General features: G+C 43.7%; 1 protein-coding gene across 5 annotated transcripts in view; it reads left to right on the top strand.

Moving 5' to 3' along the window:
• The window catches only part of MECOM (MDS1 and EVI1 complex locus), a 486,259-nt gene that overhangs the window by 112,277 nt on the left and 349,290 nt on the right, over positions 1-24,692 (top strand). The window lies entirely within an intron of this gene.

Raw genomic sequence — 24,692 nt, 5'->3', positions numbered from 1 at the left:
TCAGTGGTACACTCCAGATCCCTAGCTAGTGTACTCTTTGGAGGCCCCATCATTATCTTTTTTATTTAAAGCCACAGAAGCTGGGCTAGTTCTGGTCACAGGTACACTGATCTTTTGGAAGGTGCCAATGGCTCCAATGCAAAATAAACAATTACTGTAGTTTTATGCCTCACAAGTGAGTCAAGAATTTATCTCTACGTTTTTGCTGCATATACTAAGATCGCCAGGCAAAAATCACCTTTAAGGCTAGGTCCAGACATTCAAAGAGCCTGAGGTGGAATTGATTTGTTACGTGGTTTTCTGTAAGCGGCATAGTTTAGATCAGTAGTGAACAGAACACACATTTGCCTTCTGGTTGGAGGTAAAATCTTAGACTAGCGTCTGCTGTTTTTAAACTAGTCTAAATGTGCCAAACTTCTGTTCTGTCATGGGTATAGACTGGTTTTGTGTGCCATACTTCTGTTCTGTTACAGGTATAGACCAATTTCTGATCACTTATGTTGGTAAAAGTGTAGTGTCTGTACCTGGCCTAATAGATTAGCAGCAGGGAGAGTGTTGAACCACAGGAGGTATGGAGGTGCAGACACCCTTCTTCTGCTGCTGCCCCTTGCTGAGCCAGGTGCAATGCAGCTGCTGTTCCTGGCCAAGCCTGAAACCCTGCACAGTTGCTCCCTGCAGCCTATTGCTGGAGTGGGGCAGGACTGGTTCTGGCTCTTACCCTGCCATCAGGTCAGCCAGGGACGGTAGCAATAATATTGGTGGACTGTGGGGTCTTGGCGGTGGGCCCCCTCTCTTCATTTGCCTGCTTCCTAGCCAGCTCCCTGGTGTTCCCTGCCAGCCTAGGGGATCCAGCCACCCATCTCCTCCATTCCCCGTTCTCTGAGGAGTGGTGTGCCGCACCTCACTTCAGTAAATTCTGGATTCACCCAGGCATTCTGAAAAAAATAAAAGTTAGGTAGCATATAATCCTCACTAAACAGACTGCTGTGTAATATATAATCCTCATTACGTAGGATGCCTCTATAAAATCATGCATTTAAATTCCTTCACCATATCCACCACATCTCTACCATTGTGTAACCCATCACTATTTTGCTAAATACTATATTTAATAAGGCTCAATAAATGGAGTATACTGTAGTACAGCTATGTCTTTGCTTCTTGGCTGCTAAAGTCTGAGAATATTTTTCCTTTTACTGTTGCGACGCTTGTGCAGACTGTAAGGCTAGGTACAGACAATCAAAAAGCCTGAGGCTGAATCGATTCAGTTTTTGCAGCTTAATCTAAGCTGCACAGCTTAAATTGAAACAGAAGTGAACAGACATATACCTTTGATTCAGAAAATGCAGCTACATGCCTGCAGTGGCTCAGACCAGAAGCTGGGTGCAAGAGCAGGGCTCTTTAGCTGTGTGTTCACTTTCTCTTCCTGCTGCCCCCCGAGGTCTCTGGGATTTGCAGTCCAGAATCACAGCAGCAGGACTCTGTAGGGTTGCTCATCACTTCTTCTTCCTGCTTTCAGTCACCTCTGGGATTTGTAGTCCACTCTTGCAGCCAGCAGTGAGTTTGAGCAGAGGAAGGGTTGTTAAGCCCCCCTTACCTGGCTCAGCTAGGGTTTGCCTGTGTGGGGGCAGCCCCTCACCTCCACTATAGACTGGGTTGCATCCCCAGTTGGGCTCCCCCACCATCCATCAGCCCTCACTGCTCTGGTGAGGAAGCAGAGGGGTGGGACCAGCCCTGCTCTGAAGCAGACAGCCCATCCCAGCCCAGGGCAGCGTTTCCTCTAAGCTGTGTGGTGTGCGCAGCCATGCAGGCATGCTCATGCTGCGCTGCCAGGTGCGCCTGCTTGGGCGTGCATGCTGCACAGCTTAGAGGGAACGCTGGCCCAGGGCTGGAAAGCATGCTGGGGGACTGTGATTTAACTTGAATCAGGAAGGGGTCTGGGGCAAAAGTTTCACAAACTGGTTTGACCCAAATCAGTTAAGTCTGATACATTCAACCAGGTTTATTTTAAACCAGTTTCAGCCATTTTGAAACTGGTTTGTGCGCACTGAGCTTCTGTTCTGTTACAGGTTTAAACCGGTATTAAACTGGTTTATATGTAACTTCTGTCCCTAGCCTAAAAGAGACTTGTGTTGTTTGCTCCCTCAGATGTGGAATTAATTCTGCAGTGCTTTGTGTATGTTGTAAGGATGTACAAAGCTATACTCTTAAAAGCACAGAGGGCTAAATTTTTAAGTGTTTAGCATCTGTATTTGGGCAAGAGCTTTAAAAGAGCTCAGCAGCGAATGCATTGAGCCTTTTGAAAGTTGTAGGTATGTACTTTGGTGTGTAAATGGAGACAGAACTTCTAAAAATCTGCAGTGTAGGTCCTCACCCTGCTCTTTTAGGCAACCCCCCACCCCTGGGCCAAGAAACAAAACTATTGATTTAACTCGTTCAGCCCAACTAAGTGCATAAGCAATAACTTTTGATGAAATGAGGCTGGGATTCTGGAAAAAAATGAATGATGCTACAGAAAAGCTACTTAAAGCAAAAAAGTAAGAGAACTATTTTTTGGAAAATGTGCACAAATACATTTTAAAGCTATTTAAGAGACTTAAGAGCACAAGTCTTTTTTTAAAAAAAACCTATTTCATTATATAGGGCAAATGTTGACTTTTTCAATTATAGGTTTGTTAAGGATCATGGAATGTTTTGGTTTACTGTCAAGAATATTCATCCCAGGTGGTTCCAAGTTTGAAGATAAATGTGTGCTCTTTGTTTCTGAGCAGTATGCAATGCACAGCGGTAATACTTTCCACAGACTGAGACGTCATCGGTACAATGTTCATTTGCATTGGAGTAATGTGGTAAATGTACTAGGTAGGTCTGTATTTCCTAATATATTTTTACGTAAATGTTCATTTGAAATAAGTCACTCTAGATCCTCTTTTTCTTAATATGGAACTTGCTGTGCTTTATCTAGACACTGTATTAAATTACTCCTTATGAAGTACGTACACCGTCTTCATGTACTTAAATCAATACAGCATCTTAGACCCAAACAACTTGATTCACTACCCTGTTACGAATTTTTTATGCCATTGAAGTCATATGGAGTTGTAGTGGAGAAGACTGATGAATCAAGCCCTGATTGTAAGAAGGTAATGGATACAGCAAAATTCCACTGATGTGAACCTAATGGAGACATAAGGGTGACATCCTGGCCCAATTGAAGTCAGTGAGATTTTTGCAATTACTTTCAATCATGTTAGGGTTTCTTCCATAGCTTTTGGTACCTTTTGTTTAATACAAATAATGAACCTTGATTATAAAGGCAACTATTTTTTTAAAGAGGGTGTTTTGGGTAGAAGTCTGACCTGGATAAATTAGATTTATCTACAGTAACTGCAATTAAAAATCAACAGTCACCACAAATTGAGGTACCACTCCTAGTTCATAGTCTAAGAAGAGTCTAGATATATGTAGCTAGGCATAAGTGGTAATTGTTGGCAACTCTTGATTTAAAAAAAAATTGAAACCATTCTCCAGCTGAGAGATCTGTTGTATGATCACAGTCTTTGTTGGCTTCCATATGCTGTGGATCAGGTACAGTAATAATTCTACCCCTTCCTTATGGGTTTTGGTGCTCAGAAAAAAAGCAGGTAAAGGGGATTGGCAGGATCATAAGAATAAGTGCTGTGGCTTGGCTTTCTAAATCTGTAATATCTAAGTCGTATAAATATGGAGTTGAAGTTTACTATTTGCACCTAGGCAAAGCCAGTGGAAAGTGTACTGCAAGTAGTGCCAGATCAGAACAGTAGTATAGGACACCTGATTTGTACAGGTGTCAATGGCTAAAAAGGGTGTTAAATTATGTGTATGTTTGGTGCATTTACGTAGAATATTAGGTAAGGTGGAAGTTTCATCCATGACAATTTTGCACTCATCCAAAGAAATGTTCTTGTAGATTTTTTCACCTGGGTTACTAACTTCAGTGCAGCTGGAGGTATGCAGTAGTGGCAACCTTGAAATGCTTTAAGTGAAATTACATTCTGTACTTTCTGACATTGGTTTTATGCCTGTGTACTTCTGTACCTCTTAAGTCCAACACAAATGTGGTTACTCCTTGTGTACAGCAGCATGAGAAGAGAATCCAGTCATTTGGTTAAAACCATCTGTATTACTGCAAATACTATACCGTGTTTCTTCCTGTTGGAGGTTAAAAGAAAATCAAACTTCAGGATCATCAGTGTTGTTCTCCTAATTGAGGAATCATTTTCTTAATCTGAACATGTAGTTACTTCTATTTTCCATTAATGGCAATTACACATGCTCAGTAAGAGGAAACTTGACCTTTCATACATTTTTCCTAATAAAACTGGAAGTGGAATGATTGCAGCCGGCTGAGTTGTAAGTTTTATCAAGAATATGAGGAGGGATTTTTTTCTGTGCATCTAGCACCAGAAAGGATTCTTGATCAAGGGATAAATAATGGTTAATATCTAGGAACTGGAAAGTGTTCTCTGAAATGTTTAAATGAGAATACCAGAGCAGAGTGAAAATTGGCCTCAGAGGGAATAACATTTTCTTTTTCTTTATAACTGGATACAAATTCCAAATAGATCATCAGTATGTATGTTAAGCATAGATCACATTCCTGTGATATTGTTGGAAAATTCAGTAGCCATGTATTTTTCATTTTTGATTTTTAGCTCCTACCAAGTTTTTTTTCCCTTGGATTTTTGCCATAATGCAGGAAAAAACCATGAGATACAGGAAATTTAAGGTCTGTTGGTGTCCATTACATTACACAGAGTCATACAGAATTTCAGATCCTATACATTAGTCTGCTTCTGAATCAACACAGACAAGCATATCCAAGGTAGAAACCTGGATTGACTCATTTGAAGCTGGAAATATGAGAATAAGTCTTCTGAATGTGTGTTTTCTTTGGAATCTCAGAAGAAACCAATAATGGTTGTACTGCTTCATATGAGGCCTAGAGTAAGAGAAAATATATATTTGTAAAAAGTGTGATTGGGTTAGTTTTATCCATACTGCCTTGTCCTGTGTTCTTATCATATCTCAGAGACTAAGAAAGATAAGGCTGAGTAGTTGGATCAAAGACCTCCAAGAAACATCTGTGTACACAGTAATATATTGTGTACAAACTAGTACACGTGCACGCACACACACACACACACACACTCAGAGGAGAAGAACTATTGTTTACTCTTGTTTTTGGGAGGTTTGAGGGCTACTAGTCCAATATCCTTCCATGCAGGATTTTTCCTTATCAGTGATTTGAATACTCCATCAAATAATGTTGGTTGTGCTTCTGCTCCTTCTCATACATTAGTCTATCAGCTCATCAGTCACACAATTAGGCCAGGTACAGACATCACACATAGGGTGCTGACAGAAGTGACAATTTTCTCCCAGTCTGGCCCCTGAAAGTGCTCTACTGTTGTCACCAAACATAAGTGCACAGCTGCAAAGTGCTTTAAAACGGCCCAATCCCACAAAAATCTGAACCCTCATGGCATGAGCGGTCAGATGAAGATGTTTCAGAACAGAGCATCTTCAATAACTTCTGTCTGTGCTGCTCCCAGCCTGTCAGTTTTTTTAGAGAGTGAAGGGAGAATGGAGGCAGAAGGAATTGGTTTAGGGTTTTTCAGCCCATCCTGGAGGATGGGGTGAATGGATTGGAGCCCTCCTGTGGTGGGCTGGCTTCAATCCATCCACCCCACCCACCAGTGCCAGCTGGGGAACCCCCAGAACAAGCTCCCTCTGCTCCCTTTCCCCCCTCTCATTCTGAAAAGAGCTTGGGCTAGGAGAGAGGAGAGGCCATTGCTAAGGAAAACTGCCTGCAGGCTCAGAGCCAGCAACTAGATTCCTTTTCCCCCCGGAACCAACAGTGAACTTCTGTTTGGTCTGGGGGATCATTGTAACTCAGAACCCTTCATGCAAAGCCTTCTCAGTTACAGCGCGGAGTTGCACTTCTCCCTGCACTCATAAATTGCTATAAGTGACCGAAAACCAGTCTACACCCATAACAAAACAGAAATTTGGGGCACATAGGCTGGTTTAAAAATGGTGGAACCTGATCTAAAATAGACCTGGATTGATGAGGTATCAGACTTAATTAGCTCAGGTTAGATGAGTCTGTTGAACTTCCAAACCACATCCCGTAGTGATCTGTGCTAGGTCGCTGTTCCCCAGCATCCCAGGTACCTTTGTGGCTCTCCCGCTAACCCTCCCTAGCATGGAGAAATGTTTGCACATGCCTGGTGCTCAGCTGCTACAGCAGGGGTGGGCAAAATGCATCCCATGGGCTGAATGTGGCCAGCCAAGTCATTCTATGTGGCCTGTGGGGCCCCTAAAAATTTAGAAAATTAATATTTATCTGCCTCTGGCTGCTTGTTATGTGGCCCTTGATGGCTTGCCAAAACTCAGTAAGTGGCCCTCTGCCCAAAATAATTACCTGCCCCTGTGCTACAGGCTGTCACAGCCCCAAGCCAGCACAGATGCAGGCAGAAGGGTTGGGGGAAGGGAGGCTTATAATGGACTGCAGGGACAGGTGCTCTATAGAAGGAAGGATCAGGCCCCTTGGCTGCTGCTGGTGCTGAGCTCTGAGGGGCCTGTTCCTCCCTTCTACAGAGCACCTGGTCCTCTCCTCATTGTCTGCTGGGTGCACACCCCCAACCCTCTGCTGTCACTGTGGACCCTGCTCTGCTCCCACCCCTAGGCTTCTGGGAGAGCCCCAGTGTGGGTCACTGCTGGCCAGGCTGCTGGGTGTACCATGGTGATAGTGGGGGGCCATGCCATGGTGACCCACTCTGGGGGTCTTCTGGAAGCCTAGGGCTGGGCATAGGGGAAGATCCACAGTGACAGCAGGGGGTTTGGGGCACGTGCCTGGCAGGCAATTGGGGCTGGCCCCCACTCAGCTGCATTTGGCTGCCTGCAGCAGTCTCTGGCACCCTGGGAGGCATGTGGGAGCACCCCCCACCTTCTGGCCTCAGCCAGTGCAAGCATCTGCATACCCCCCACTCCCCGCAATCAAAGGGCGAATGTGTGTTTTGTTTGCTCCCAATCCAATCTATGCAGGTTAGAAACTCACATAGGTTTGATCAGTTCTGCCTTGGGCTTTTTGAATGCCTATACCTAGCCTCAGGGTATTCTTCATTAATTAATGTGCTAATTAGAGACATTTGAAAAATGTCAATTGTTTTATGATTAATTTTGAAAAAGAATAATTTTCCCCCTCAATGTTCCTGCAAAAATGTTTTTTATCTTTATATGTAGAACAGAAACTGAAAAAAAAATCAGTATTTTCTTTTTGTTTCTAATTTTGTAATTAAAATGTTGACCCAAATGAAAATTTCCACAGGAAAGATATTATACTGGTAATGTAACTTCTTATAGTTTCTTGCCATGCAAAGTTAAAAAGCCTCTTACTCACCTTTGGCCAAACTTTTCATACTTCACTTAGATCCAGATCTTTAGAAGTAGTTAGGCGCCTAAATACCTTTTCTTACTTGCATCTTAATTCATTTTTACTCTTTCTTCATGGAGTCAGTCATTCTACTTTTTTATTAATATATATTGCTTCTACTTGAATTTCTCTTTTTTTACCTTTTTCTGAACTGTACTCTGTATATTGATATAATCTCCAAATTGCTGTACAAAGGACAACATACATGTTCTTGATTGATAATGTGATATTTTTCTTCACATGCTAAAATGTATTGGCATTCAAAGATCTCATTCATTTTGTTAGTTTTCTTATCCACTCCAAGGTCCAATTTGGCTTTGCAAGTATCTTTCACTCATTCGTTTTAGATTAGTGTTCTTCCAATGTGTGTTTCCATGCTTATTTACATTTGTTCAGTTAGGTCCTACCTCATAAATTCAGTCTTTCTGTATCAGTGGCTGAAAATACTGTATAACATTTGGGATTCACTGCTTCTTCATTTGTAGCTTCAGTGTTCAAGGGGAAAAATGTCTAGCAGGGGTTAGTGGTCTACTGTGTTGAGCAGTCTTGATCCTGTGATGAACCTAAAGAAAAGCTGTCTACTACTTTCCCAGCACTAAATCACTTAGTAATCCACTTCCGCAAAGTGAAAGGAAGGCTTTGTCTGTTCAGTCAGGAAGTTGCTAGCACTAAGTCAAACAACATCAAAACAAAGACCTCAGCTTGCTCCCTTCAGGATGATCTAACTCAGTTAGGACTTCAAATGTCATTCACTTAAGTGATTTCCAGTCAAGACTTAATGCAGGTTGGTATTTCCCTTAGCAAAGGAAGCCAATTCTTGGGAGAACTGAATTACAGAAATCCACATCCTCAAAGCTCTTCATTCCCTAACCTGATAGCTAAAGTATAATCTTCCTAAAAAAAAAAAAAAATCAGATCTAGGTAGCTTTATGTTCATGATACTCTTGGTTGCACCTGTCTTGGTCTGCATCTAAATTTCCCCAAAGACATTATTTCCCTCTGCTTCAAATAGGACAGTCCTCACTGGACACTTGGGTTAGGGACAGAAATTACACATAAACTGATATAAGTGATCAGAAACTGGTTGAGATCTATAACACAACACAAGTTCAGTGCACATAAGGTGCTTTCAAAATGGCTGAAATTGGGTTAAGATAAACCTGGATGTATCAGACTTTACTGATTTAAGTTAAATCGGTTTATTGAACTTCTGTCCCATATCCCCTCTAGATTCAGCTTAACACACAGTCCCCCAGCATCCCATGATGCTCTGTACCTCTCCCACAAGCCTTCCTTTGCACAGTGGGTGGGCTAGCCTTGGCCCAAGCTGTCTGCAGGGAGGTGTGCTCTAGTGCCCCCAGCTTCTGGCCTGGGCCACTGCAAGCATGTGGCTGCATTTCCAGAATCAAAAGTGAACATTTGTTCACTTGCTTGTCAGTTCAATCTACACAGGTTAGCCTAAGTCTTAGACTAACCCAAAGATTGAATTGATTCAGCCTGTCTTTTTGACTGACTGTACTTAGCCTTCAGCACCCTGGGTGGTAGTGGTGCACAGGGCAGTGTCACTGGCTGCACTGTTGGTGGCAGTAGTGGTGGCAGCAGTTGAGCTGGTAGTGCAGGTGCTGCTATTTTTATGCCCCTCCTTTGATATGCTCCTAGAGTCATCCTGCCTCTTAATGTTGAATATTTTCCTTCTAAGTTTCTTTCCAAATCCTAAAAATTATTACTAATGGAGTTAGCTGTCCAAAGATTTACAAAGGGCAGATAGAGGCCCTCCACAATGCAGATGACCAAAACTTTTACATTTTGATTCAAATGTCTAAACACAATATGACCATCACTCTTTTACAAATGATTCTTTAAAAAAAATCACCTGGGATCTTTTGTGATCTCCTGTCTTTCCCTCCATTCCCCCACCCCCTCCAAAAGCCCTCAAACCTCCCAAAAACAAGAGACCAGCTTCAATTTCAAGCAAAACTTTCAGGCTGGTACCTATTTTATCTGTACTGGCTAGTTCAGTGCAAAAATCAGATCCTGCCCTGTTCCATGGCGGATACTAGACTGACTTTTTTAAACCCATACAGCAGGATTCCTATTAAGTGATAAAATCCTTCTGATGGGGACAATTTAAAATGGAGGCTGCTGCACTATGGCTTTACTGAAGTGTGGTTGTCTTTCTCTGGTTACGCTGGTATGTATGCTTGTCTGAAACAATTTTAGTCTACTTACTGGTACCTCTTCCTCTTTTATTTTGCACAGCCTGAGAACATGGGTTGTACAGGAAATGCCCTTACCCTTCCTTCAGGGACTGGGCAGGGGAGTTTTTCCTCTTAATTACTCTGTATCTAAGCAAGCATCATGCTTCACCTTTTTACAGCAGTTGAGAAGGGTGTGCAAAGAATGAACCCTGTATTTTGAATTTAGTTTGTTCTTACACAGTCTGGAAGTTTGAAGGCTCTTTTTTGTTTTACATATTAATTAAAAAAAAAGCTACTTTGGATTCAGAATGGGTTTGAAATGTGCTGCAAGACTCATTTCCATTTCAGTGGGAGGAGTAGCAGAATACCAAATGGGTAGTCCTTTTTAGGAATCATGCATTTGATTATTTGCTACTTGTAGTGAAGGTATGAGTACTGCTGTGTTCTGTGTCAGGATGTACCTATAGACATATGTAAAGCATGGAGAAATTAGAAATGAATAGACTTTCTGTGTACAATACCTGCTGTTCATTGGAAGTCTAGATGCCATCTGGTAGGGTGGCTTTCAGGTTGGATACTTTATATTGGGCTTTAAGTATGTTCTGGGTTTCTCTGCTTTGTGTTTTCTGAACAGGGCAAAAAAATGCCCAAGTAGCCAATAAGCCAGTAAACACTTAGATGAAGTTTCAGTTTAGATGTAGTTTCAGCTGTTCAATAAACAGATGCTCTACACTAGGCCTGTGCAAAGTGGCTAGTATTCCCTTCAGATTTGGATTCGGCTGATTCAGGCAACAGTGATTTGATTTTGTGGTTCAAATCACTGTCCCTAATTGATTCAACCAAATCTGATTCAGAGAGTTGGCTGCTGCCAAATCGGCCAAGTTTCTGAATCAGACGGGCGCCATATCCCACCCACTTTTCCAGCCCTGGCAGTGGCTGCCCTGCCCGGCCCCAGCTCCCAGCTCTTTTAAAAAACAACCTGCTCCCTGCTAGCCACCTCCTGCCAGGCGGGGGGCAATCCCTGCTGCCCCCCACTGCTCCATGCTGTGTGGAGGACTCTGCCATGAGCCCCCTGACCCCTGCTTTCTCTCCCAACCCCCCCATGCCTACCTTGCCCAGCCCCAGCTCCCGGCTTTAAAAAAAAAAAAAAAAGCCCTGACTCACTGGCTTTTGGTTCTCATCAGCAAATCCCCCCATGGTTCTTTCCCCCTTGTCCAGCCCCTCCTCCCCTGCCCCCTACTTACTAACATGGAGTCCAGGTCCAACTCCTTGCTGCCGCAAGTGGGACCTGCCCAAATCTTCAAAATTTTTCCGAATTGATTCGGAGAGCTTCGAATCGATTCGGACCTTTTTATTGGTCTCCTGATTTGATTTGGATTCGGAGATTCAGCCGCTGAATAGGGCCAGATCTCCTCTGAATCCAATCAGCACCTGAAGCTTCGTGCAGCCCTACTCCACACGCTCCTTGGGAAATTCTCCCCCCCATAGAGGGATAGTTAATGTCAGGGAATTTATTTTCTCTCTTACACTGTTTATCTCATGAGTCCACTTCCCAGCAAACAATCCCATAAAGGTTTTCTTAGTTGTTTGATGCTCATTGGCTGGAGCTGGATTATTCCCTGCTCCACATCAGCATGACTAAACACCCCTAAGTGTAAGCCGAGGTTTAGAAATGACCAACTCTTTTACACCAGGTCAATGAGTTGAAAGTAAGTCATGTTGGTAAATCTGTTTCCTGATAGGAGAGCTGAGCCCTCCTCTGAGTCGCTCTTCACAGTAAATTGAACACTTTTCTTGTGTTCAGAAAAGTCAATGTCAGCTTCCAGGGGTCCTAAAAAACACGGAGAATTCCCAACTCTAATCCCTGTCACCTTCCATTGAGGGGCCGGATTGGCTGCAGACACGGAGGAGGAGATGCCCCGCCCTCTCGTCCAAGTGAACAAAAAAGAGCCTCCGCCACCTCCCTCCTCCAAAACGTGTAAAACAAAGCCTAAGAATGCATTGTCCAGCAAGACAGCAGCAGCTGGTGTAAGAAACTGTAAAAGTTGTAGCTTGTGCCTCACACTAATGCCAACTAGCCACTTGGGGAAATCCCAGATAGATTTTATTATCTAAACAACAGAGTACATTTCTGGAAATAAACACTAATGCAAGAGGAAACCAGAAGAGACCAAAAGGGACTATTTAAAGAGAAGTGGTGGGTAACCTATCCAAATCCAAGGGGCAATGAGAACCTAATCATAAATGTATCCCCAGTACACAGTCGATAGCCAAAGAGCAGCTCCTTCTCCTTTTCAAATTTTATCTCTCTCTGCTTCTCATTATCATGCCCACAATGCTCCATTGTGTAGTTTCCAGACTTACCGAATGTTTGAATCCTTGGGGTCCTGTCTTCTGTAAGCTACTAAAAACAGTGGAGTCAGGCTGTGTTTACAACAGTGCAACTGGGATCAGGATCTGACCTTCAGTCTTTCCCATAAGTTTGATTCGTCTTCCCTAGTTTACTTTCATCTCGAAGATGTTACCTTTCTAACAGATGCAGCTACTGGTTCCAGTCCCAGCTCTGACAGATAATGAACAAGATTTGTCACCTTCTGCATTGTTGGGCTTTGAGGCTTGGCAGCAAAGAGCATCCGGCAGCAAGGCTGGCAGTCTCAGGAGGATGAAAGCTTGAAGGAAGACTCGGGTATCTAGAGACATTTCCTGCTGCAGTACTGGGGTACCAAGGCATAGGGCTGAGGCAGCATGAGAGAAACGTGCACTGCTTCTAACAATGTTGTATCTGTTCTTTGGAAAAATAGAGGACTCAAAGCTGTGAATACAGCTTAAATCACAAATATCAGATTTGTTTATAATTATATGTTCAAGGTAAAATATTACTAGTTATATGTTCAAGGTAAAATATTACTAGTTATAACTGGGGGTGCATCAATATATTGGTTGGCTATTGGATTGGCACTGATAAAAGGAGAAATTACATTATCGGGTATCAGCTTTTTTGGTCATTGTAGCTGATAATTCCAGCTGTGTGCCTGGCACCCTGGTCAGCATAGTCCGGTCCCTGTGCCCCACCACCAGCCTGAGCCCACGGCAGACTACAGGTCTTGATGAGCAGTGGGAGGAAGAGGGGGCATTGAGGAGCGTTCAGCAACCAAGGGACTGCTACGAGCTCCTGCTGCTGCACATGCAGAAGGGGCTGGAGCGCCAGGGCTGCCACGGAGATACTAGGTTGTGCACAGGTGGGGTAAGGCACACAACCTTCCACTCCACTGGGCACCGGGTGCCTTTGCAGAAGTGACTTCTCCCTGGCGGCTGTGGGAGCTCGGCTAGGCAGGGCCCACCAGTGCTGAGGCAGCGGCATTCTGTGGGGCTGCAAAAGTGCCTGGCACTGTTGTCTGTGCGAGGGTCTGCACAGGGATGGGTCTGCTGCCACCCGGGATGGTTGGGTCTAAGAGGATCTGCTGCCACCAGGTAGGAGCTGTGGGCAAAGGGGTGACATGCGGGGAATAAGGTGGTCACCACCTTCCTCATCGAGGGCCAGAGCAGACAGGAGGTGTGTGTGTGTGTGTGTGTTAAATGCAAAACAAGCAAACAAACAATTTTATTTATGTCAGTAGTTTAAAATGCCTTGCACTATTACTAAATATCAATTATTGGATCCGATATTGTTGGTTAATCATTGGCAATCGGGATCGGCCAAGAAAATCTTTATCGGTGCACCCCTAGTTATAACAGTGGGTTAGTTTTCCCTTTTGGTAACATGGTTTCCTGGTATGATTTCCCAGTAATTCAGCTTCAAAACAAATTGCAAGAGCAGTGGTATCTTTAAGGCAACACATGCTGGTATGCTGTATGAGGACTGTGCTTCTTGCATGATGAAGCACAGGATGCATCCAAAATGTAAAAGGAAGCTATGTGCACACACAGACATACACACTTTTCCGGTACTAAAATGCAAAATAATAAAATTCAGGTACTACAAAAATATTGCAAATTAATTTAAGTAAAAATGAAACACCCAATTGTGCGTCTCATCTTCTATCCAAATCTTATCAGGATTTCTGAGTAAATCCATGTTTTGGCTCTATTTAGCGCTGTTGGTACTTTGATTAATTTAGCTACATGTTACTGTCATGTTGGGCACATTCATCTTCTGTCTTAAAGCGTGTACTCCTCAATCTCTCTATCATTCCACCCCTTCAGGCCTTATTTTCATCACATTTAAGGGAATTCTCCCCTGCCTGTCTTTATCTTGTTAGGCTTTCAACAGCTTAAGTTGAATCTTCATTCTTTGACTCTTGCTGTCAAACTTCCTTTGCTCTGTTATCTCATTTTCCTATTCATAAACTCTATTATATTTAATACACAGCACAATTATATCTATTATATGGAAACTGAAGGCACAAATACTGTAAATGAAATCAGAGCATCCATTAAAGGCAATGTGGTTGAATTACTTTATTAGCACATTTTAAATAAATGCAAATGTCCAGGGTTAAATTCAGTTCTGGAGTAAGGTTTATTTACACCATCAGTGAAGCCAGTGGAGCTGTCTACATAGCTGAATCCAACCTTTAATTTTGAAAGCTTGAAGATTATCAATTACCAGATACTAAACCCATTAGACATCTTTAAGGCTCATCTAGCCTTTTTGATCCATTGGTCTCACAACTGATTAGCAATGTGAATCAGCTTTATTGCCTTCAATTAACAGATGAAGTAACTGAGGCAAGGGTTTGCTGAAGATCAAATAGCAAGGTAGTGGGGGCTGAGCAAGGATCTTGTGTCTTCCTGACATCATATTTATTGGGTTGTGGGTCTGCCTCTTCCCCAGTTAGTCATGAGGGCCAAGTACAGGACCCCTGTCACAGGAGAGTATGGATTATCCTCAGTTAAATGATGCTGTGTTCTGGAGCCAAATCTTTTTCTACTCCTTCTGGTGAATCAATTGATGGGGTACCGTAGAAAACAAACTGATGACAGGACTTTGTAAAAGGAAAATCCAAATGCTGATCACTAGTCTAAGCATGTGGTTTTGCCATATTATATTATTTCTCACATTTTATAAGTCTCAAGTGACTATATCTACACAAAGATAGAAGTGATATTCATATGAGAAATTACAGTTACATGATACTTTCATTACTCTTGCATCTTTGATCACTTCACCTACACTATCCGTCCTTGGGACTTACTCATGACCAGCTCCTAAGAGCTTGATCTCTTTGTGAAAGGGGATATATGAACTGATTGCCTATGATAGTGAGAGACTGGCCTTTGTGGGCATGTACACACACGCAGGCATGTTCACTTGCAGCAGCTCAAATAGGAGCAGCACAAATTTGAGCCAGGGATTTTTGCCTCAGTGCATGTGCCCAGACATGTACTTTGGTGTGGGGCAAATTGTGCCACCTGTGGCAAAATAACCATGCCCGGCTCCTCCTGGCCAGGGGGAGCTAGAGCCTGGGGCCAGCATCTGGCCCCAGCAATATAAAAACCTGTCCTTTGCTGGTCTCAGCAGTATAAAAAGCTGCTTTGGTAAGCAGCTCATGGCTACTTACTCTCAGGAGCTTCTGACGCTTGGCCAGTTGTTATCTGGGGATGCTACTCCTTCTCCCAACTGGACAGCTAGAGCAGCCCTAACTGAGAGTTCCCTGCACCCTCTACCCACTGCAGCAGTCTGGCAATGGGGGCTGCTGCCTGTCCATAACCTGCTGCCACCTGTGACAGCACGTGGCCCCAAGGCTGCACACCTGCCAGGCCTTGATGGGGACTACACGGCCACAGCAGAGGCATCTGCACCTCCGGGCCAGCTGCCAGTGGGCTGTGGTTGCATGGTTGGCCTTTGTGTGGTGCTACTGCCATGTGTGTCGCTGCCCTGCCATCTGAGCAGCTATCACCTGGAGGATGTTCTCAGTGTGGTGGCCTGCTTTGAATTGCCAAAGCATGTCCTCTGGCCCCAAGTGGCCAGGAGGTCAGCCACCTCCAGCTGGGTCCTAGGTGCCAGCCCTGAGCAGCCTCCTCTGCCTGGGTCCTACCACTTGCCTCACTAGCAGGAATTCTGGTGGTCCCTGTTTAAAAACTGCAAAATCTCTGATCAAAAGCCCAAATTCACTCTTTAAAATACACCAAAATCCATGTTCTTCCACAATTAAAACAAAAGACCACTATATATCTAGAGCGAGAGAGAGAGATTAGTTCGGCAATGTTTTATTTATTTACAATTCTAAAGCAACTTGGAAACCTACCAGTGCCATTATAATAAAATAAATTTTCAATATCTATATGTTTTGATGTTTGCTTTTGGTTTCCTTATCATGGAACAATGAGAGCTCCCCCTGACCCCTTCACTAACTAGGATATGGGGACAGCTGCCCCTGCAGCCACAGCTCCTGCTAGCAGGTCCCAATCTGTCTGGCAGCTGGGCACACTGGGTGTATGATGGGGGGATGGGAGGTTCGCTGGAAGGGGGTGGGAAGGGATGTGGGGGGGTGTGGGGTATGTGGGTAGGTGCAGGTGGATTGTGGGGGGACTGTATGTGTGGGGGCTGCTCAGGACGCATGGGTTCCCTGCTTCCCCACAGGGTTCATCCCCCCCTGCACAACACATGGACTGTCCCCGCTACAGGGCCCGCTGCTCCCCCTGTAGGGCCTTCATGCCCCCCTGCAGCAGCAGGAGCCTATTGGGGTGCTTGGAGCCCTCCTGGCACAGCCCCCTCCATCGAGTGAGGCAGTGCAGCTAAGCCCTAGCTGCCTGGCACCCAGCGCTGCTTGTGCCACATCTCAAGGGGCCTACCTCGGCTTGGCGCAGGACTGTTCAACTTTGGGCAGGACTGGGCCCTGTGCCACTTGTGGGGACTGTGTGTTACTCCTGGCCAGATCCTGCATGTACGGAACTGGCTTGGGGTGACAGCATGAGGGGCCTGTGCACACAGGACCCGGCCTGGCCTGACAGGCAGTCCCCATGAGTGGTGTGGGGCCCTAGGTGGTAGCTTGAGTGGCCCAGAGCTTCGTGAAGGTGCATGGTGCCATGTTGAGCCAGGCCAGGCCCGTGCGATATGGCACAGGCAACGCTGGGTGCCAGGCTGCCAGGGCCAAGCTGCACTGTGCTGCGCCATGAGGGGAGACTATGCCAGGATGGCCCCGAGCACCCTGACAGGCTGCTGGGGGGAGAGGGGGTTATGGGCCTTGAGAGGTATAGTTAGGGGACTCGCCTCTCCCAAGCAGCCCCCTCCCCGTGCCCACAGTCCACTGCACTCCCACAGTCCCCCGCTGCAGTTCCCCACCCCCCATCTCTTACTTACCTTTGACGGAGCTGGGGCCCATGCAGCCTGCACTGTTCCTTGCCCCACACGTGGAGGCAGTGTGCTTCAGCACCAGGGCAAGGAGCAGGCATAGAGACATTGTGGCCAGCTACCAGAGTGTCTCTTTGGACGACCTGAGCCTCCAGTTGCATCAGGGCACAGTCCTGCACCATGCCCTGTCCAGCTTTTTTTCCTTGGGTTCTTCTTTTTTGTGTTGATACCTGGATATCCAGGTATCATATTTTGAGCCTCTGCTGAAAATATGCAGTGCCGGGAACTTTTTTTGTTCCCAGCATGCCTCTTGCCACATCTCAAACTGCTTTGAGACATAGCAAAAGGCACGTGCGGGCTCATCTGAACATGCCCTGTGAGTCAGGAGGTACCTTCTAGTTTTGTTCTTATAGCAGCTTTTTTTTTTTTCAAAAAAAGGCCGACATGCCAGATAATGTTTTATTTTCTCCTCTTATGCCTACATGTGGAATTTCTTCCACAAAAATCGTTCTGGCCCAAGGCCCAGGATAGGTCAGAAACAGCTTTTTATTGCATGACAATATCATGGTGTTGGCTGTTGTGTTATGGGCTAGAAGTGCTATACTTAGGAACTTAATTCCTTTAGGAATGAAGATTCCCAGCTTTCCAAGGGGACTGTCATAGTATTTGTTCCTAGCCCTGAAAAAAACAAAAACAATTGGATTAAATATCAATAATTTTTCCTGTACCTGAAAATATATTTTAGCTAGAGCTGGAAGAAATTTATTCTTTTTTAAAACCAGCAAATTTGCTTTAAAAATCCGGTTTTGGGGAGATTGAAACTATTAACAACTTCAGGTAAAATTTGGTGGGGAGCTTCAGGCAAAGATCAACAAAAAGGTGAAGATATTAAAAATGATACCATGAAATGTCTCAATAGTTTTAAAATGAAATGTTTTGAGTTTCTAGTTTGAAAACATATTTTTTATTTTAAAAAATCAGTATACTTTAAACATTTAAAATCAAACGGTTAAAGTAATGCCCCTCTCTGCCCTCCCCCCTCAAAAAAGAAAAGACAAAAACTTTTGGGTTGAATGTAATATTTCAGATTGATCCCAAATTCATTTTTTTTATTCCTCCAAAGTACACTGCCCATGGGTGGTTGGCATCATGTACCTGATTTTAAGGGCCTCTTCTTCCTAGCTCCCTTTTGTCTTTTCTGGCTCTCTCCCTCAGCACTCTCGCTTGCCACGTCTTGATGGAACAAACCAACAGGGCGCCCACAGGCAAGGAGACCTTTGGGAGCTGGACCCCTTGCCTGATCGTAGGCCCTCTTGGCCATGTCCCACTTGTACTCTCACTGTGCCCTCTAGCCCAGAGCCCACTGTTCAGAGCTCCAAGCTTTGGGTTCAGCAGAGTGTTCCCTTGGGCCCAAAGAGCCATCACCCCTAGTCCTGCCACCACCTTTCAGTCCCTGCCTGGCTTTGCCCTTCTAGACATGATTTATTTCCCAGGCTTTATGTTCTGTCACTTTTGAAATTTGGGGCGTCTCTCAGGCACTCCTCTCAGCGGCCTCTTCCTCCCTTAAAGCCACAAGCTGGTAACAAAAATCACCAAAATCATAAGCACTTGCTTGGCTCAAACAAAAATGGCCCTCCCAGGTTTTGCTTCACCCTGGGATGGGGTTGTCCAAGCCACAAACAAAAAAAAGGTAGGGGGAGGAGGTCCCAGAACTTCTCTGGTGCAGAGTCACAGGTCTGCTTCACCCCTGCTGTTGCTCTGAGTCCCTTCATTCCAGCCTGGAGCTCAATCCCTTTGCCTTTCCATAAGAAGCTTCTTTCTTCTGTGGCTTCTATGTTCAGGCTGTCTCGCAGGCCTGAGGCTTGGGCTTATAAAGGGTGCTCCGGGTCACCTGACTCTTCTTCTGCCCTTTCGGCATCAGGGACTGCCTGAACCTAGACCTGGCAGCCGTTTTGCAGCACAAGAAAGCACAAATAATACTGGGAAGGTAGAGGGGGATGTATAACAAAAGAAACGCCGCAAAGGGAAGGCAAAGGAACACCGCAAAGGGAAGGGATGAAACAGACCATAAATAAGCTTGGGAGCAAGTGGAGAGGTGTGGGGGGACCCCAAGCACCCCTAACTCCCTTTTTCCCCTCTAGTAATGGGGAAGGGGCACTGTTATCCCCTCTAATGTCCTGCTTTATTTGATCTGAGCCAAATATTCCCCCCCCCCCAATTTTTTGATTCAGCCAGTGGATTGAAAAATCTAGTATTCTCTCAGGTCTAATTTTACTTTATTTAAAAAAAGTTCCAGTGGTTGCTACTGAGCTGTCTATATTTAGTTGGTCTCCTGGTAATTAAGGCATCTGGCCTTGCTAGTGGAGGGATTATGACGAATGCTTTTCAGTAATATTAAAAAAAAAAAAACCTTTCTAAAGCATTCCAAAGATACTTGGGTTATTTTTTTTTCTGTAATACAGGTGAAGTGGAGTAAGAGGTCTGTTGACACTGCCTAACTCATTTGCTTTGAGCTATGGGCCCATCCCAAACTCCTGAGGATTAAGTAATATAACTATGTATTTCCTCCAGATAAATATGTATCTGTCACCTTGCCATCCAGGTTTAGTTATCTCTGATAAAGTTGCAAATGCCATTACTCAGTTTTTACTTAGTTTTTTACTCTGGAAAAATTCATATTTAAATCCACTTGGGATTTTTGCTTGGATGGAAGCAAGGTAAAGAGATCTGGATTTGGCCCCCGTACATCTGGGAAATCTACCAGCATGGCTCGTTGGATTCACCAAGCAATTAGCCACTCTCTCTTAAAAAAATTCCAAGTGGTGTTTTATATATATGCTTCCCATTAAAATCAGTAAGAGACAGGCCAGCAAAACCCAAGCATTCTCTCTCTAAAATGATTTTTTAATTCTTTTGTGCTGCAACTATGAAAGTCCTGTGAAATCTGTAAGCTGGTGATGAAATGGAATTGTAATTAATGGCCAGGTGATTAAAGGATACTTGCATTTAAACAAACATGTGAAAATAGTCAGGATGAGGCATAGAGGAATGAAAAGATTTGTACCACTTCCAGAGCCGGCAAAAGAAACTATTTCTTGCAGTCCAGAACAGATTGCTGTGGCTGCTTGGCTTGTAATCATCCCAGACTGAACATTCAGTCCTAGCCAGCATCTATGCTGTTAATTTTAACATGGAGCTGGAAAAAATGATGTTGATGATGGTACATATGGCCAACAATGCACTCTGGAATATATTTCTGTAGTCTCTGTAATAGAAACAAATAGGGACTTAATAATGTCAGATGTACATGTAAATTGAATAATCTCCTAAATAGTCTCATTAGCATGTTATAGTGCATACAGGAGAACCAGCATAATACCTGGCATGTTTAAAAAAAACATTTGTAAAATCTACATTTATTCATAATGTTTCTGGAACTATTTATATTGTTGACTCAGGAGGCAAAATACTGTTTACTGCCTTTGGGCCAGGTTGCCTTAAACAGTAAAATTTATTATTAGTATTTATTTTTATTAGCTTCATGTGACAGAAGATTTATAATATTTGAGCTTTTATTAAGTACTTGTGTTTTTTAGGTCTGATCGTAATTGTTGCTGGACAAATTTTAAAAGGGTAAGAGGATCGGTTAAGTTTAGTTCTGATAAACTCTCCATAGTGTGAACACATATCCAGACTACATAACCTTGAATTTGCAAAACTGGTTTCGAATGTCACAAGAATAAGTATTTTCCCCTTTTTCTGTAGGATCCCAATGTTCCACATGGTGCAGTTCAACTAGACATGATGCAGTAGAGACTTTCTTACATTATTTTGGTACTCTTGCTTCTTGACAGAGCTGGTAAAGGCAGAAATGGAAAAACTAAAAAAAATACTTATCTCATAATTTTATAAAAGGAGTTAACTAAATTTTCTAACTCTCCTCAGACAAATTACACACTGAATATTTGTTTATGGATTATGTTGATGTATATCTACTAATCTGCATTGTCTCTAACCTTGATACCCTCATCCCTGTTGTGTCCAAGTTCCTCAAAAAGCCTGAGCCTGAATTGATTCAGTCTTTGCAGCTTAGGCATCCACACCCTTTGTTGTACTGCATATGCCCCAGATTTGTGGCCATGACATAGGGTGGTATGCCTTTGTGCTGCTTTACTGTTAGAGACATCTGGTTTATGGCAGGAGAACAGGGCCAGCCGTCTACACTCTCCAGTCATCTTGGGTAGATGCTCCTAGGGCTTGACGGGCCCAATCCCATGCAGGATTGGGCATCTTAAGCTCCAGGACTGCCTACCCAGCCTTTTCCTTTTACGGAGGTGTACCGCGAGAGTCTCTGAGGTCTGTCTCCGTAAGTGTGGAAGACATTGCCTATCGTCCCACAGGACCTATGCCCAATTCAGGAAAACATGTCTTTTGCCCAGTGAAGAAGGTCAGTTGTGGACACATCCTGCCACAGCTGATCTGCTTTGTTGGGTGACATCTGTTTGTACCCTTAAGGTGGCTAGACAAATTCCATGAACACCACAGAGACTAAGAGTTGTACTCTCTGTCCAGTGAGGAGCCAGCACAGACAGTGGAGCAGTAGCTAGTTTCGTCTGAACTATGTTGTTAAGCAGATGGCCCACTGCTGACCTTTTTCAGGTGTGTGCCTCTGTGGTTTAAAAATCTGATGGTCAATGTCCTTATAAAGGCGGTATTACAGAGGGAAAAAGCTTTTCATCATGATTCTCTTTTGCTATCAGTGCCCCAGTTTTGTGTGGATGTAGCTTTAGCAAACCAACTACTCAGAGAGATGAGAGGTGGTTCTGCCAATGGTTGATAAGTATAGAGAAGTAGGTAGGGGTATTATCTAGACTGGCAGCATAGCCTGTGCTGTGGCAGCTGTTTTCCCACTTTGGGGTGAGGACATCATATGTGAAGATTTTGGAGATGGAGAGACAATTGCCTAAATTAACCCAAACAATTTTAGCACATTTCTCTCTACCACTGCGGCTTCCTGAAGGCAGAAGAGTGATTTGTGTGTCAAATGATTCATAGAGTTGTGGTGGTACATGTTTTGCCCATTGAGAAACAGAGAGAAGCGCATGTTTTTTTGGTGCCATGAGCTAGCTTGAAGTCTGACAAATGTTGTGTTGGAGATTTGTTCATCAATTAACTTGCCTAGTAAAGTGAGGTCAGATGCTGGATAGTAGTTTGGAAGATGTCTAATACTGAGTGTTGTTTTCCTCCCTCAGAGGAGAAAGTGAGAGTCTTTGTTTGCAGGGGTTCCAGGTGTTCTTTATTTTTTTCTCATGCAGGGAAGACAGCACCCATGGGTGGACCTGGTGATCTTTACTACTGGTGGTACAGCAGTTCTGTGACTTCTACCTTGGCTAAATTTTTGAAGCGTTGGTGATTTGTAGGGAGTGTAGGGGGTGCACGTGTACCCCTTGACAGGCAGCGCTCTCCGCTTAGGTGATAGGCAAGAGGGGCAGGTGGAAGTGCTGGTGCCCACCCTGACAGCACCAGCCAGGGAGTGGGGGCACCAGGAGAAGTGCCGCTGGCACTTCTGGGCATGGCTCTGGCCCTTCCGGGTGCGCCAGTCACCCATGCTTGAAAGGGAGAGTGTTGTACTTCTGGACCTGCTACTGGCATTTTCCTGATCGCCCATGAGGTTGTCTTGGATACAAATGGCGTTTAGCAACCAAAATTAGGCCAAACTGTTGCTTAGTGGGTGTCTGCTTTATTTTATCTCATTTTATTTATTCTAGTTGCTCTTTTAAAGTTGCTGCGTTTCTCTTGCTGTAAGCTGTCCTGAGCTGTTGTTGGGAAGGGCGGCATATAAATTGCATAAACAAACAAACAAATTACCCTATTTGCAAATCAAGAGAGAGGTGTTGAGGCCACTTAAACCAATGACAGCGTGGTTTAAGCAGCAATTCAAGCAATCTGGAAAAGTTCTGAGAGGTACAACTATGCTTCTTCTGTGACAGAATAAAAATTAGCTTTCTTTGTCTCTTTCTTTTTTCTCTCTTCTGTATTGCTAATCCATTGAGTTCTAATTCATTTTGCTAGCTTTACTGCCAGAGCTCTTCTAAAGCCCCAATATTTGCATTTGTGTGCAACCTGAGATTCTCCTGAGCGTTAGGCAGAAATTCATTCCCTTACTCAATGATGACATATTACTCCACTTCCTCATGTGCCCAGAGTTCTTGCTGGGACTATGAGATTCCACGTTGGGTTAAAACTGAAAACTGCTTCTAATTGGAACCAGACTAATATTGGTCTAGCAACCAGCGGTTTCCCAGCAAAATGGTGACATCTCACCCTCTGGCAAGCTAAAAGCCACATTTTGTCTAAAAAAATCCCATGATTTTCATTTGCAAAAACGGTCTCTTTTTTAAATTAAAGAAGTAAAAATATTACATGTAATAACAATATTTTATGCAGAGCTGTAGTTTAATGATTTTTTTGACCAGCTATATTCACTAGGCCAATTTCTGATCTCAGATATGCTCCATTAGGCTCACTTGAATGCTAACAGTTCCATTCAGATACAGACACATCTTTTAGGGGGGTTTTTTCCCAGCCAAAATTCCTCTGCAAGCCAGGAATTTTTTACTAAGGATTGCTGGATCTGGCTCTTAACTGAGGCTGAAAGACAGGATAAATCATCCTAGGTCAGGGTAGTCATTCTAGTAGGTGAAAATACCTTTTGTAAGGACCTCAACCACTTCAACTACTCTTGACTTGAAGGAATTGAGGGTACTCTTTACTGCACAAAATGCACTCTTTATGGCCCAATTATCTCTGACAAGAGTTCAGTTCAAGGAACGATGCTGGAATTTTTTTTTTTTGCCATGGCAAAACCCATTCTCATGGAAATCTAGAAGATTTTGTTTGTCGCAGCACTGTGGCAATTCCATGTTTGTATAATGATAGCATAGAGCAGTCCTTATGAAAGCCTTCATGCACAACTATAAATCTAAATCAATGATAATTAATAAAGAGAATTTGAGAGCTGAAGGAAATTTTCACGCAGGTTGCAATATTCCATTGTCATCCTTGCACTCAGAATAGTAACTGTTCTGCCATTTGTATTTGCAAGTCTAGCACAGATGTGGAAAATGAACCTCCCTTTTCTTTGTGTATGCAATCTTGGTATGTAGAAAACCAGTTCATACCCACACAAACGTGTCGTGTGTAATCAGAAGCTAGAGTTAAATTTGGCTTTTGGCAGTTTGTTAACCTCCCCTGAGAAAAAATAATGTGCCATGGATGTGGACTGTATCATCCATGAATCCATTCCCTTTCTTTTGTACAGTATTAGCTGTTGCAGCCTTTCACTTTGTAGGATGCTAGTATTAACAACTAGATGGGAGGAGTCTGCCCTGCAAGAGGACATGGCTATCAATGTTTGCATTCGGTCACCTTCTTCAAGTGCTGAGTTTTAAATGTTGCAGCATTATGTAGTTTTATTATTTTAATAGATGAGAGAGGCCTGTAATCAATAAAAGGGATGCTTTTATCTTAATCATCCATCCCTCATTCATAAATATGGAGATTTTCAGCCTCCTCTTAATACTGCTTATGATTTTTCATTGTATGGTAAAAATGGAACCAAGTTATTTCACCATCCTTTAAATACTGTAAACCCAGTAGACAGGTTATATTAATAACACAAGAACGTATTATTTCTTGTGTCTGTGGAAGTGCTATATTGGCA

This window comes from Crocodylus siamensis, chromosome 6 (genome assembly GCF_052110815.1).
Source record: "Crocodylus siamensis isolate JL-2025a chromosome 6, ASM5211081v1, whole genome shotgun sequence".
Taxonomy (NCBI): domain Eukaryota; kingdom Metazoa; phylum Chordata; order Crocodylia; family Crocodylidae; genus Crocodylus; species Crocodylus siamensis.
This window is presented reverse-complemented; position numbering and strand designations above follow the sequence as displayed.